This window comes from Pongo pygmaeus, chromosome 7, assembly GCF_028885625.2.
Source record: "Pongo pygmaeus isolate AG05252 chromosome 7, NHGRI_mPonPyg2-v2.0_pri, whole genome shotgun sequence".
NCBI classification, from domain to species: Eukaryota; Metazoa; Chordata; class Mammalia; order Primates; family Hominidae; genus Pongo; species Pongo pygmaeus.
Genome location: NC_072380.2, coordinates 37,287,146 through 37,299,644, shown reverse-complemented (window position 1 = coordinate 37,299,644; position 12,499 = coordinate 37,287,146).

Here is a 12,499-nt window from a genome sequence, read left to right as displayed (position 1 = left end):
TTGAGATTCTGCTCTGGGCTTGGGGGAATGTAGCTTCTCACTTTTTTTTCTTTCAGCTCCCAGGAGTAGGATGCCTAAGAAGGAAAAGGAGGCTGCTGAGCCCTTTTTTGGCTCTAAGAAAATGAGGTCATTTGAGCAAGAAAAATAGCAGACTGGTCATATAATAGCAGGGCCCAGAAACCTTATAAATACTTCCTCATCAGGGCAACATAGCAATTTACTGCCAAACTCAAAACAGGGTCCTTTGAAGTCAAAGGGAGTTAAAATTGAATTAGGGCTGTGAGCATGTTAGTCAGTTTCACTGATGGCCAATGTAAAGAAAATACATTTTGGGGGTTTGTCCAGTCATTGTGTAATTACATTTAATTACGGTGAGAGTAACTATTGGGTAAGGAAACCTGATCTAAGAAAAGAGAAAAATAAAACATTGACTGGCTAGAGTGATTTAATTTTTACATAATTATTTGGATACCTTATGCAAATTTTATTCTCATCATCTGATGTTCTCTTCCTGCATAGCTATTTTTTAAACTATCAATGTACTTCTGTGCTGAAGTGTTTGAAGCGGCATCAAATACAATGGCTGGTTCTTTTCCATTTGTTTTTCCTTTTTGCTATTGGAACAAAGAGAAGAAGCAATGGAATATCACCTATCATTGGCCAGATACTGTCATAAGCATTTTATTATTTCCATTTTATAATGAGGGCATTGAGACACAATGTCTTATTCTGTTTTCTGTTGCTTAGAACAGACTATGTAAAACTGGGTAATTTACAAAGAAAAGGAATTTAATTCTTACAGTTCTGGAGGCTAAGAAGTCTAAGGTAGAGGGGCACATCTGGCAAGAGCCTTCTTCTTGGTGAGGACTCTCTACAAAGTCCCAAGGTGGCATGGGGCATCACATGGTGAGAGGGCTGAGTGTGCAAGTTCAGGTCTCTCTTCCTCTTCTTATAAAACCACCAGTTCCACTGCCATGATAACCCACTAATTAATGCATTAATCCATTAACCCATGAATGGATTAATACAGTCATAACATCAGAGGCTTCCTAACACAATCACCTCGTAAAGTATCCACCTCTCAATACTGCCACATTGGGGATTCCATTTCAACATGAGTTTTGGAAGGGACAAATATTTAAACCACAGCTCACAGTGAGGCTAAGTAATTGTTCCAAGATCACAGAGCTAGAGAGAGGTTGAGCTTGATTTAAAACTTATTTTCTTGAGTTCTCATCCTATCCAAGTCCATCTGGCTTCTGTACTCACCACTCCCTCTGCTCTGCTTTTAGCAGAGTCATCAAAAAAATCAGCTGCCAGACTTGAGTAGCATTTCTGAAATGTTGCTTGTTTTGTCAGCAGTATTTCACACTGTTGACCACTCACTCTTTTTCTGAAATGCTTTTTTTCCTTAGGTTGGTGACTCTGTTCTTCCTATTAAGTGTCAATTTACTTTGCATTATTTTACCTGATATAATTATAACAGTTAGTAATGCCCACAGCTCATATTTATTAAATGCTTCGTATGTTCTAAGTCCTTTACACTGTCTCCTAGTTGGATTTGTATCATTCAAATGGGAAGTATCTCAATGGTGGGAATTATCTTTCCCACTATTTGGTGGATGAGAATGCTGAGGCTCTGAAGAGTTCACTACATTGGATACAGTGTATTGGACACCATATTGTGGTGCCAGAATAAAAACCAAAGATCATCATGTTCTAAGCACCTGATGGCTGGATGCTTGTGCCTCTCAATGAGTGTTTTTTGTGCTCTTTTTTTTTTTTTTCCACTCTACACACTTTCCTTGAATAACCTCACTCTAGGTCATGCTTCCATCCACCTCCCAAATGCCGATGACTTCTGTATCTCTCTTGAGCTCTAGGGCCTTGTACAGATGCTCCTTGACTTATGACTGGGCTATGTCCCCATAAAATCATTATAAGTTGAAAATATAATAAGTTGAAAATGAATTTAATATACCTAACCTAATGAACATCATAGCTTAGTCGGACTTACCTTAAAAGTGATCAAAACACTTTCAGCACAGTATTCAATAAGTTACATGGGCTATTCAATCCTTTATTATAGACAGGCTTTGTGTTAGATGACTTGGCCCAGCGTCTTGAAAGAGTATCATACTAGATATTACTAGCCAGGAAAAGACTAAAATTCAAAATTTGAAGTATGGTGGCTACTGAATACATATCACTTTCCCACCATCATAAAGTTAAAAAAAAAAAAGATGTAAGTCAAACCATTGTAATTCAGGGACCATCTATATTCAAATGCCTACACGGGCATTGTCACCCAGGTGTCCCCTAAGGCCTTCACACAAGCTCCAGACTGCCCCGTTCATCTTCACTGTGTCACCTGATGCTGTCACCTTCTGTGCAATTTGTCTAAGCCAGAAACTGAGAGGAGTTCTTAGAGTCCTTCTTCTCTTGACCTGCTCCACATCCAAACCTAAGGATTCTTCCTTCTAAAAATCCCTCTCACTTATCTCATCCATTCCTAAGTTCTCCTGCTTCCCCTTGAATGCAGGCTCTCAGCTCCTCTCCTGTAGCCTAGGAGGACCCTCCTTACCTGCCTTTCCTCCTTCTAGCCTTAGGGCCTCTGTCTCATCTGCACCTTAGGATCTCCTCAACGTCAAGTCGGGTCACATCACAGTGCTTAGAATTCTTAGAGGCCGTCATAATTGTTTCCTTCTATGCTTGTTTGTTTAAGCAGTGGAATCTGATTTGCATTGAAAACTTATAAGGAACCCTGATGTTTAAGACAGGCAAAGACCATAGAAGGAGGAACAGAAGGCTTTCTCTTTGGCCTTCCCCTTCTTCTCTGATGGACTTCATTCAATCATGCTTTGTATGTGTTTACTGAGTGCCAAGTCTGCGTAAGCACTGTTCAAGGAACTGGGAATAAACCAGTGAGTTGAGATAAACCTAAGCAAATCCTTCACAGAGCTTGCATTCTAGCCATGGTAGACATAGAAGGAACAGTTAAGAGTAAATTAAACAAAATTTAACAGACACACAAAATCATTTAGGACAGGTTATTCCCGACCAGCAGGAGAGAGATGTTGGCCTGACCAGGAGGAGTCAAATGGAGGACAGACTCTCAGCATACAGCAGACAGGGTTTTCTGATGGAGTTGTGGAGCAGATCCAAAGCATAGGTTGAAGACTTGAGGGCATGTGAGATAAACCTCTGCACACCTTTACAAAGTGAAGAGCGTCCCTCATGACCAAGTCCTCCGCACATGTCCATCCTATGGCCTTTCCTAGCCTCTGCACATCATATGCCGCCCTTGTGCTTGTGACATGCGAAGGCCAGGCCCCTCTTCCCAGCCTTTCTGTGGGCTGTTCCGCCTTCCTAGATCTTGAACCCTTTGCAAACTCCACCTTTAAATCCCAGCTCAAATGCCTCTCCTTCTTTTCTTCTTCCCCAAGTCTGTCTAGATGCTTCTTTATGCTTCAATTTAACTTGTTCTTAACTCCATTAAAATATGTACTTGGTGTATAGTATCTATACACCAAGCGTTGAGCTTCTTGAATGCCAACCCTGAGTCGTTTCAGCTTGTTACTATGATGCTGGTATGTAATGAGTGCTTTACAAACACCTATTGAACAGTAGATAAATGCATTCTAACTTCAAAACCCACTTCAGAATATTAGTGGTACTTTAGAATGTGAGTTCAATTTCAGTAATAAGACCCTCAGGGCTAAATTTTTCTCTAAGTTTTTCCATAGTGAGAGTGAAATTTTGGAATGTGACTCCAATGGAATAATTTCAACTTTGCTTTTATAAGAGTGTTACAAATAAAGTATCCACCAGTGAGTACCCTGAGTTGGGAGAACAGGAGCCAGAAGAAGCATCACATGGAATGAAAGATGGGCCATCTCTTATTTGGGACCCATGGGCCACTTGGGGAGCTTTCTTGAAGTTAAATGAAATAGTATAAATTGACTTTTTGCTACAAAACCTTTAAATTTTACAGCATATGAAAAGTATACATAGGACACCGGCCAGTTTCAGCATACCAGAAATTATCTTGTATTAATAGATGTATGATGAGACTCATGGTCTATGATTTACACACGGGACACTTTTCCTAAACTGGGAGGTTTCTTTAGGAATGGAGAACTATACTTCCAGGGCAAACCTTGGCTTGACCCCATAGCTGAGGTGTGATTTGTATAATCACTTGTCTTCTCAAAGGTGAAAACAAAAACAACACTAGGATCAAATACTGCTTTTTTTTTCTATTTTCTTTTTTATTTTTTTGAGATTGTGTTTCACTGTTGTTGCCCAGGCTGGAGTGCAATGGCATGATCTTGGCTCACTGCAACCTCCACCTCCCGGGTTCAAGCGATTCTCCTGCCTCAACCTCCCCAGACTAGCTGAGATTGCAGGCATGCGCCACCACGCCCTCCTAGTTTTTGTATTTTTAGTAGAGCCAACTGTCCATTGTTAGCAAAAGCTTGGTTGCAAATTAATTTTCAAGTGCATTTGTAGTAGTTGTTTATTTAAAACCAAGGAGTAATGTCATATCACGGATATGAGCTGGGGCATCTGCATGTTCCTGAGAATGGGAAAGAAAAATTCCGACATCCCTATTCTTCCCAGGCAATGTGTCTGACACTTCACATGTTTTATCTCATTTAATTCTGACAATAGCTTTTCAAGGTATTTTATTCTCACTTTTCCAATGAGAAAGTAGAGGTTTAAGGTCACATAGCTAGTTGGGAAAGAGAGCCGGTTTTCAAACAAAGTGCTGTCAAATTACAAAGTTCTTTCTATTACACACTGCTGCCTTCCTGCTTTGGTTATTTCTCATAATGAAACCTTTTGTTCCACAGACACATGCACTGTATAAATAAGCTCTTTTGGTGGTGTCTATAAATCATCTTTGAGTAAGGTGACCTGATGTCTATGTTTGGCCTGGATACCACTGGTTTATGCCTGTTGCCTTGGTGAAATTATTAATAGCACCGCCTTCCACTCAGAATTTCCCAGTCTGGAAGGTAAATTAGATGGTCATCCTCTCTTTGAACTTGCAGATCATACCACTTACTCAATTGCTTCATGGTGAATCCTTTGCCCAAGCTCTAGGGGTAATTTTTTCCTCCTTTACTTCTCAGCTCCTAGAATCAATAGATCTTTAGAAATGTAGGAGAAAATTCCAAACAGAATCATTTTACCATAAAGTCAACATGACAATGTAAGCTGATTTTAGTTCACTGAACAGATTGACTGAAGATTTTTCCAGTTGTTCATCTGGAGAACCAGATTTAAATTGTGTTGTGTTAGAAACATTGATATGTTAAAAAAGATATATACACACATCTTTTTAAGTGTATATATATGTGTGTGTGCGTGTATATGTGTGTGTGTGTGTGTATAAAAATTGTATGTATACACACCAGACATATACACACACATATCATGGTGGAAAGCAGTTCTCTGTAGGGCTGACAGTTGTCAGGCAGAGACCCTGTGAATTTCAAATAAGGTATAAGTTGTTCTCTAAGCCCTATACAAAAATAACTTATTCTCTATTTCTAGAGATCTGGGGTTTCCCTTTGATGGTAAAGAATGCTCCTGTTTTAGGTTGTCCAGGTGTGAAACTAAACAAGCCGACTTTTCTTTTCGCTTAGTAAATCTGGTCAAGAGGATAAAGATCTGGAGATAAACCTTTAAAATGTGGGCTAAGCAATACCCCAAAGCCACCCTCTGCTTCCCAGCCTTGTAAGGGTAGCCATTCTTCATCTGTATGAGTTACTTCTGTGGGACTCCTCTTCCTGTATTGCTCTTGTTAATTGAATTCCCTAGTAGGATGAAAGCATTTCTGTGCTGGCTTGAGAACAGAAGAGCCCAAATGCATCAACTGTAAATACTGATGACAACAGAATCTCATCCCTCCTGTTGTTATTTATTTTGAGATTTTTGCTGGGGCAATAGTTTTACGTTTGACATTTATATAGGTCATGGTGAGCTAATAGCCATCTGCCATCTGGGGACTCTTTTATAATGAACATTATGGAAGACTATGGAAAAATTCTCTGGCATTTCTGATTTGCACACAAGCTGGGATGGGGTTGATCTTGACAATATGCTATTCCAGCTCACATTAGTCATGTGCTTGACTAAAGTGCTCACTCAGCCTCATACACACAGGCATGGTTTCCTAGGAGCCTGGGCTGGGGTGAGTCAAACCTAATTTTTTCATCAGTCTCAGATACATCTTTTGGCAGTGAAGATGAGCTCTGGCCTTAAGTTCAGAACTTCAGGGAATCTCACAATGGATCTAACGGCAACTGGACAAGACAATGTGCTTTCAATGAACCTCCTAAGTTAGTGTTATGATTTCAAAAGAACAATGACTACAGGAGACCATCCTGAGTGTGTTGCCTGCAGACAGCCTGGTTCCATTAAAAGAGCATATACTATTTATTTAGAAGACCTGAGACCATTCAAATCTAGGCATTCACTTGAACCCTTTCAGCCTCCATTTCTTCATCTATGAAATAAAAATAAAATGTCAACTTCATTTGTTTTGAAAATTACAGGAAATTATAAATAGCAAACACTGAGCACAGGCCTTGGTAAATAAAATTCTGCCCCCCTTCAACACTGAATTGTTCATTTTGCTTTTTATTCTTCATCTACTCTGTCTTTCTAGTAGCCAAGAAAGGTAGACATAGGTGGGGAGGAAGGAAGGAGAAAAACTTTTTTTTTAACCCATGCTGCTTCTGCAGTTCTACCAGGAATACCCTGGGCAGCGAATCTAGTAATTAAAAGGATCCAAGCAATTCTGGATGGTTTGTGGATTTTGGCAAGGTCAGCTCCGTCTTTCCCAGAGGTGTGGGTTCAACAGCCCACGGAGTAGAAGACAAGAGAATGCGTTCATACTCCCCATGACCAATGAACAACCCGGGCTACTTGGTGAGGCCATAGGGAAGAAGATGAAGGTGGGTAAGGACTGTCAGGCCGCATCCAAACGAGGTGTGTCTTACAGTGAGGAGGTAAGCCTATGTAGGTGGAACCTCTCTCTCTCTTTCTCTATTGGCAACTTCATGCTGCACAGTGGGGGATATGCACATTGCTAGGGTCCATTCTTGCTGTTTTTAGGTAACTTCAGTTCTTTTGAATATGCAGTAAGATGTTTTCCAAATCATTCTGAACCCAAAGATGGATAACAAAAGAAAGACTGTAGACTAGCACACACCAGATTTTATTTGCAGCATGAGAACTGGCTTGTTAGACCAGAAAACTCTTCACCATATCTCCATTCCACCTGCTGTTTCTTTGAGGATGGAATGAATGCCTCTTATTCTATCTAAAGTGAACAAAGGTATAGCATTTGGATCTTCTGTTACCAATTATGCTGCTGAGATGAGATTTCTGATGGGACCATTTGCTGATCCTAGAGCTTAATGGTTTTTGTTTTGTTTTGTTGTTTGCTTATCAATATAGGGGTGAAAGAAAAGCTTCCTTCTACCTGCTAGAGATTTGCTAAAATAAGATAAAAATAGATTCATGGAAGAAAAGGCATACACATTTATTAACATGCACAGGGGAAAATCACAAGTGAGTGAATACTCCACAGATCAGAGACTCAGAATCTTTTTTTTTTTTTTTTTTTTTTTGAGACAGAGTCTAGCTCTGTCACCCAGGCTGGAGTGCAGTGGTGCAATCTTGACTCATTGCAATTTCCACCTCCCAGGTTCAAGTGATTCTCCTGCCTCAGCCTCCTGAGTAGCTGGGATTACAGGTGTGCACCACCACGCCCAGCTAATTTTTGTATTTTTAGTAGAGAGGGGTTTCACCACATTGGCCAGGCTGGTCTGGAACTCCTGATCTCCAGTGATCCACCCACCTTGGCCTCCCAAAGTGCTGGGATTACAGGCTTGAGCCACTGTGCCAGGCTGAAACTCAGAATCTTCTATGCTGTTCTATGTATGGGAGAGGGATATGGGGGAATGTAGGCACTCTTGAGGATAGTAAGTGACTTTTGGGAGAATTGAATGGGCCCAAAGAGCAGACAAGAGTTTGAGGCAAAGTTCCTCTGAGCTCTGGGAGCAGTAATGACAAGTTATGGGAAGTTGAGCGGTGGAACTTCACTGTGAAAAGGGTTGTCTTATTACGTAGATAAAGCCTCCCAGGGAATCTCTTGGAGCTGCCTTTGGAAGAATAGATAAAAAGTCAGTCTGGGCATGGTTGCTGATGATTTTTAGTCTCTTTTTTTCTTCAGTGGTTAATTTTTCCTGGTTGTTTGATGAAATTTATAGGGAGGGGGTTTCAAGATAACTGCAAAGAAGTTTTTCTCAGTTAGATAAAAGAACTTCCAGAGAGAACCCCTTCCTGTGCTTTGGAGGTGGTTGTGTAGGAGCTGGAGAAGGTGAGAAAGTCCTTGATTCAGAGGTATCTTCTTAAGCCTTCCAGTTTCTTTAATTCAAAAGTGCTCAGCATGACCAAGCTCCATTCTTTGGGATATCACTCTCTGAGTGCCAACATCAATGATGTTACTGGAATTGAATTTTAAACATCTCTGCCTCTGCAGCGTTAATCTAGTAACTTGAGAACAGTCATCTCCAGCCTCAGCCAGAACTCAGTCCTCTCCCTCTTTGCTTTATGTTTATTCTCTTTTGTTATCTCTGTATTTATGTATTTCCTCCACCAGTCTACAAACTTTGCTTAGGACAAAGGCACGTCATTTCAACTTGGTATGCTCTTAGCAGCTAGCACAGTGATTTGCACATAAGAAATATTTAACATAAGTTTATTTAGGATAGAAGGAAGTGACATTGGGTAGCATATTCTAAAGAACCCCACTCCTGTATTTTTTTGTCCATATCACTCTCTCTCTCTCTTGCTCTCTCTGTCTTTTTCTTTTTTCTATATGGCATTTAGCATCATCTGTAATTGTGTTTATGTAGCTGCCTCTTAACTTATTGCTCATCTTCCTCTGTGGACTATAGTAAACTCCATGAGGGCAAAACCTTATCTGTTTTGTTCATCACTGGATAGCCATACCAAGCAGTTGCCTGGCACATAGTAGGCACTTAATAAAAATAACTAATAAGTAAACAAAGCACCTGTTTAAAATGCTGATCTAAGCATTTTCTAGTGACTATGAGACCTAGTGTAGCCTGGTTTTCTACTCTTGGTGAGAGAGGAGGGAAAGAAGGGAGGGATCCAAGTAGAGACTGTGCTCCTCTGCAGCAGGATGAGCTAGGCAGTCGGAGACTTGGGTTTCAGCCCTGCTTGCCCCATTAACCAGCCAAGCATCCTTAGAGAACTCACCTCTGGATAAGTTTCTCTCTGGGTCAAGGAAGGGTTAGGAGTAGCTTATATGAAAGGAATTCTTCAGCACTACCATGCCCTTTGGAGCAATAAACACACCTAGGGATGACTTTTCCCTCAGGGCTAAGCATTCCTGTGTCTTTTAATACATGTTAATAAATGTAAATGAACACAAACTATTTATCTACTCCAGACACGTAAGGTTCTTTAACCTTTAGAGCTTATTAGGCAAGGATGGTGCTCTTTGGGGACGTTGGCTATATTACACTTTCCCCTCCCAAGAGCTCTTATACACAGTGCTTATTTCCTACCACCAAGATAGTAAAAGGCACCTCCTTGTTATTATGTGTGGATAGGAGGAGAAGGGGGTAAGTATGAAGGGGAGGGTGCAGAACTGACTTCTTATTCATACAAAGGATGTGAAAACTGCATGTAAAAATCCAGGCTTTCTATTTTCCAAAGGAATATAGATATCTGTGGCATATCAGTGAGTTTCAGACACACAAAATGATTAGGGAGATATTGAAAAGAAAGAGACTGGAGGCATTTAGCAACAATAATTATTAATATCAAAAAAGAGTGAATGCCTAATATTCTGTGTTCCCTGATGAAATAATGCAACAACAGCACTATAAGCTTGCCAAAAGGATCGAACAAGAGTCTGATCAATCCTTTTGGTCCAATTTATATTTGTATTCCCAATTTATAGGGAATACAAATTTCCAGAAGAAACATAACGAACTGCATCCTGAGTTTGCAAAATTCAAACTTTAAAAACTCTAGAGGTCTAATAGGCCCAGGTTCTTCAATAGATAACTATATAGAAAACAAAAGGATGGAGAAGAAGTCTGTAGATTAAGTGAGATTTAACGGACATATAAAAAATTGTTTTCATTGGCAAGATTAAACTTTAGCCTCAAAGAATGGACATATAGTGTTTGAATATAAAGAAAGGCAAAGAGCTGATTACCATGGATTTCAAGATACTGGCTACTTTTGGAATAAGGGAGGGAGCTGTGATTGGAATGGAGCTCATAGACGGGTTTTTGGTGTGGCTGACCAAGTTCCATTTCTTGACTTGGATACAAGACTATTTGTCTTATCATTCTTTTAGTGTTACATTTGTTTAGTATGGTTTAATTTTAACATGAAATAGTTTTAAAAAAGAGGAAAAAATGTACACACACACGTACTGAATTCACACTTTAAAAAATTAAGTATACGAAAAGATATTCATTGTTTTTGGATAGAATAGTTCAAAATCATCAAGATAGTAGTTCTCCTAATTAAAACATTGCCATTGTTATTCTGGAGCTAGAGAGGTTAATACTAAAGTTTTATGGAAAAAAGCATGCCACAATATTTAGCAAAACAATAGAAGGAAGATCTCAGAGGTTGACTCCAGATGTTGAAAGATACTATAAAATCTCTGTAATTAATATATTGTAGAACTAGTATGGAAAAGAAAAAAGCAAAAAGAAAAGTAGAATGCAAAAGAAAGTAAAAAAAAAAAACAAATCTGAGTACATCTGGAAATTTAGAATATGATAAAGGTGGCATATCAAATCATTAGAGCTAATATGAACTTTTCTACAATTGATGTTAGGATAACTGAATAGCCATTTAGACAAAGATAAAATGAATCCATTTTAGAAATATAAATGTAAACGTTTAATTATATAGGTATTTTTAATGGGTCAATTTCTCTTTTACCTGGTTTTAGGGAAAGGCTTTATACCATAATTCAAAATCAAGATGCAAAAAAAGTTTAATAAAATTGCCTACATTAAAACAATGCACGGCAGAAAACAATGTGAGCAAAGTCAAAAATAAGTGAATTGGCAGAAAATATTTGGAACATATACAACAAATAATGGACTAATAAACAAGGAACTCTAAAATTGAAAAAAAGACCAAAGTTATATAGAAAAAAAAGCAAGGCATACGAATAAAATACACACAAAATACCATTATTATTCTTCATAGAACTAGAGAAAGCCATCCTAAATTTCATATGGAACCAAAAAAGAACCCACATACACAAAGCAAGACTAAGCAAAAAGGACAAATCTGGAGGCATCACATTACTTGACTTCAAGCTGTATACTACAAGGCGATAGTTACAAAAATGGCATGGTACTGATATAAAAATAGGCAAGTAGACCAATGGGATAGAATAAAGAACCCATAAATAAAGCCAAATACTTACAGCCAACTGTTCTTTGACAATCTACAAAAACCCTAAAGTGAAGAAAGAACACCCTATTCAACAAATGGTGCTGGGATAATTTGCAAGCCACATGTAGAAGAATGAAACTAGGTCCTCATCTCTTACCTTACTAAAAAAAAAAAAACACTCAAGATGAATCAAAGACTTAAATCTAAGACCCCAAACCAAAAACCTGTGGAAGATAAGATTGGAAAAACTCTTCTAGACATTGGCTTAGGCAAAGTGTTCATGACCAAGAACCCAAAAGCAAATGCAACAAAAATAAACAAACAAATAAATAAATGTGACCTAATTAAACTAAAAAGCTTCTGTGCAGCAAAAGAAATAATCAGCAGAGTAAATAGACAACCCACAGAGTAGGAGAGAATATTCACAAACTGCATACGACAAAGGATTGACATCCAGATTCTACAAGGAACTCAAACTAATTAGCAAGAAAAAACAACCCCATCAAAAGGTGAACAAACAACATGAATAGACAATTATCAAAAGAAGACATACAAATGGCCAAAAAATATATGAAAAATGCTCAACATCACTGTCAGAGAAATGCAAATTTAAACCACAGTGCCATATCACCTTACTCCTGCAAGAATGGCCATAATTTAAAAATGAAAAACAATTGATGTTGGCATAGTTGTGGTGAAAAAGGGAACACTTTTACACTGTTGGTGGGAATGTAAACTAGTACAACCAATATGGGAAACAGTATGGAGATTCCTTAAAGAACTAAAAGTAGAACTACCATTCCATCCAGCAATCCCACTACTGGGTATCTACCCTAAGGAAAAGAAGTTATATGAAAAAGACATTTGCACACATGTTTATGGAAGCACAATTTGCAATTGCAAAAATAGGGAATCAATCTAAATGCCCACCAACCAATGAGTGGATGAAGAAAATGTGGTATATATACACCATGGACTACTACTCAGCCATAAAAAGAAAGCAAACAATGGCATTTGC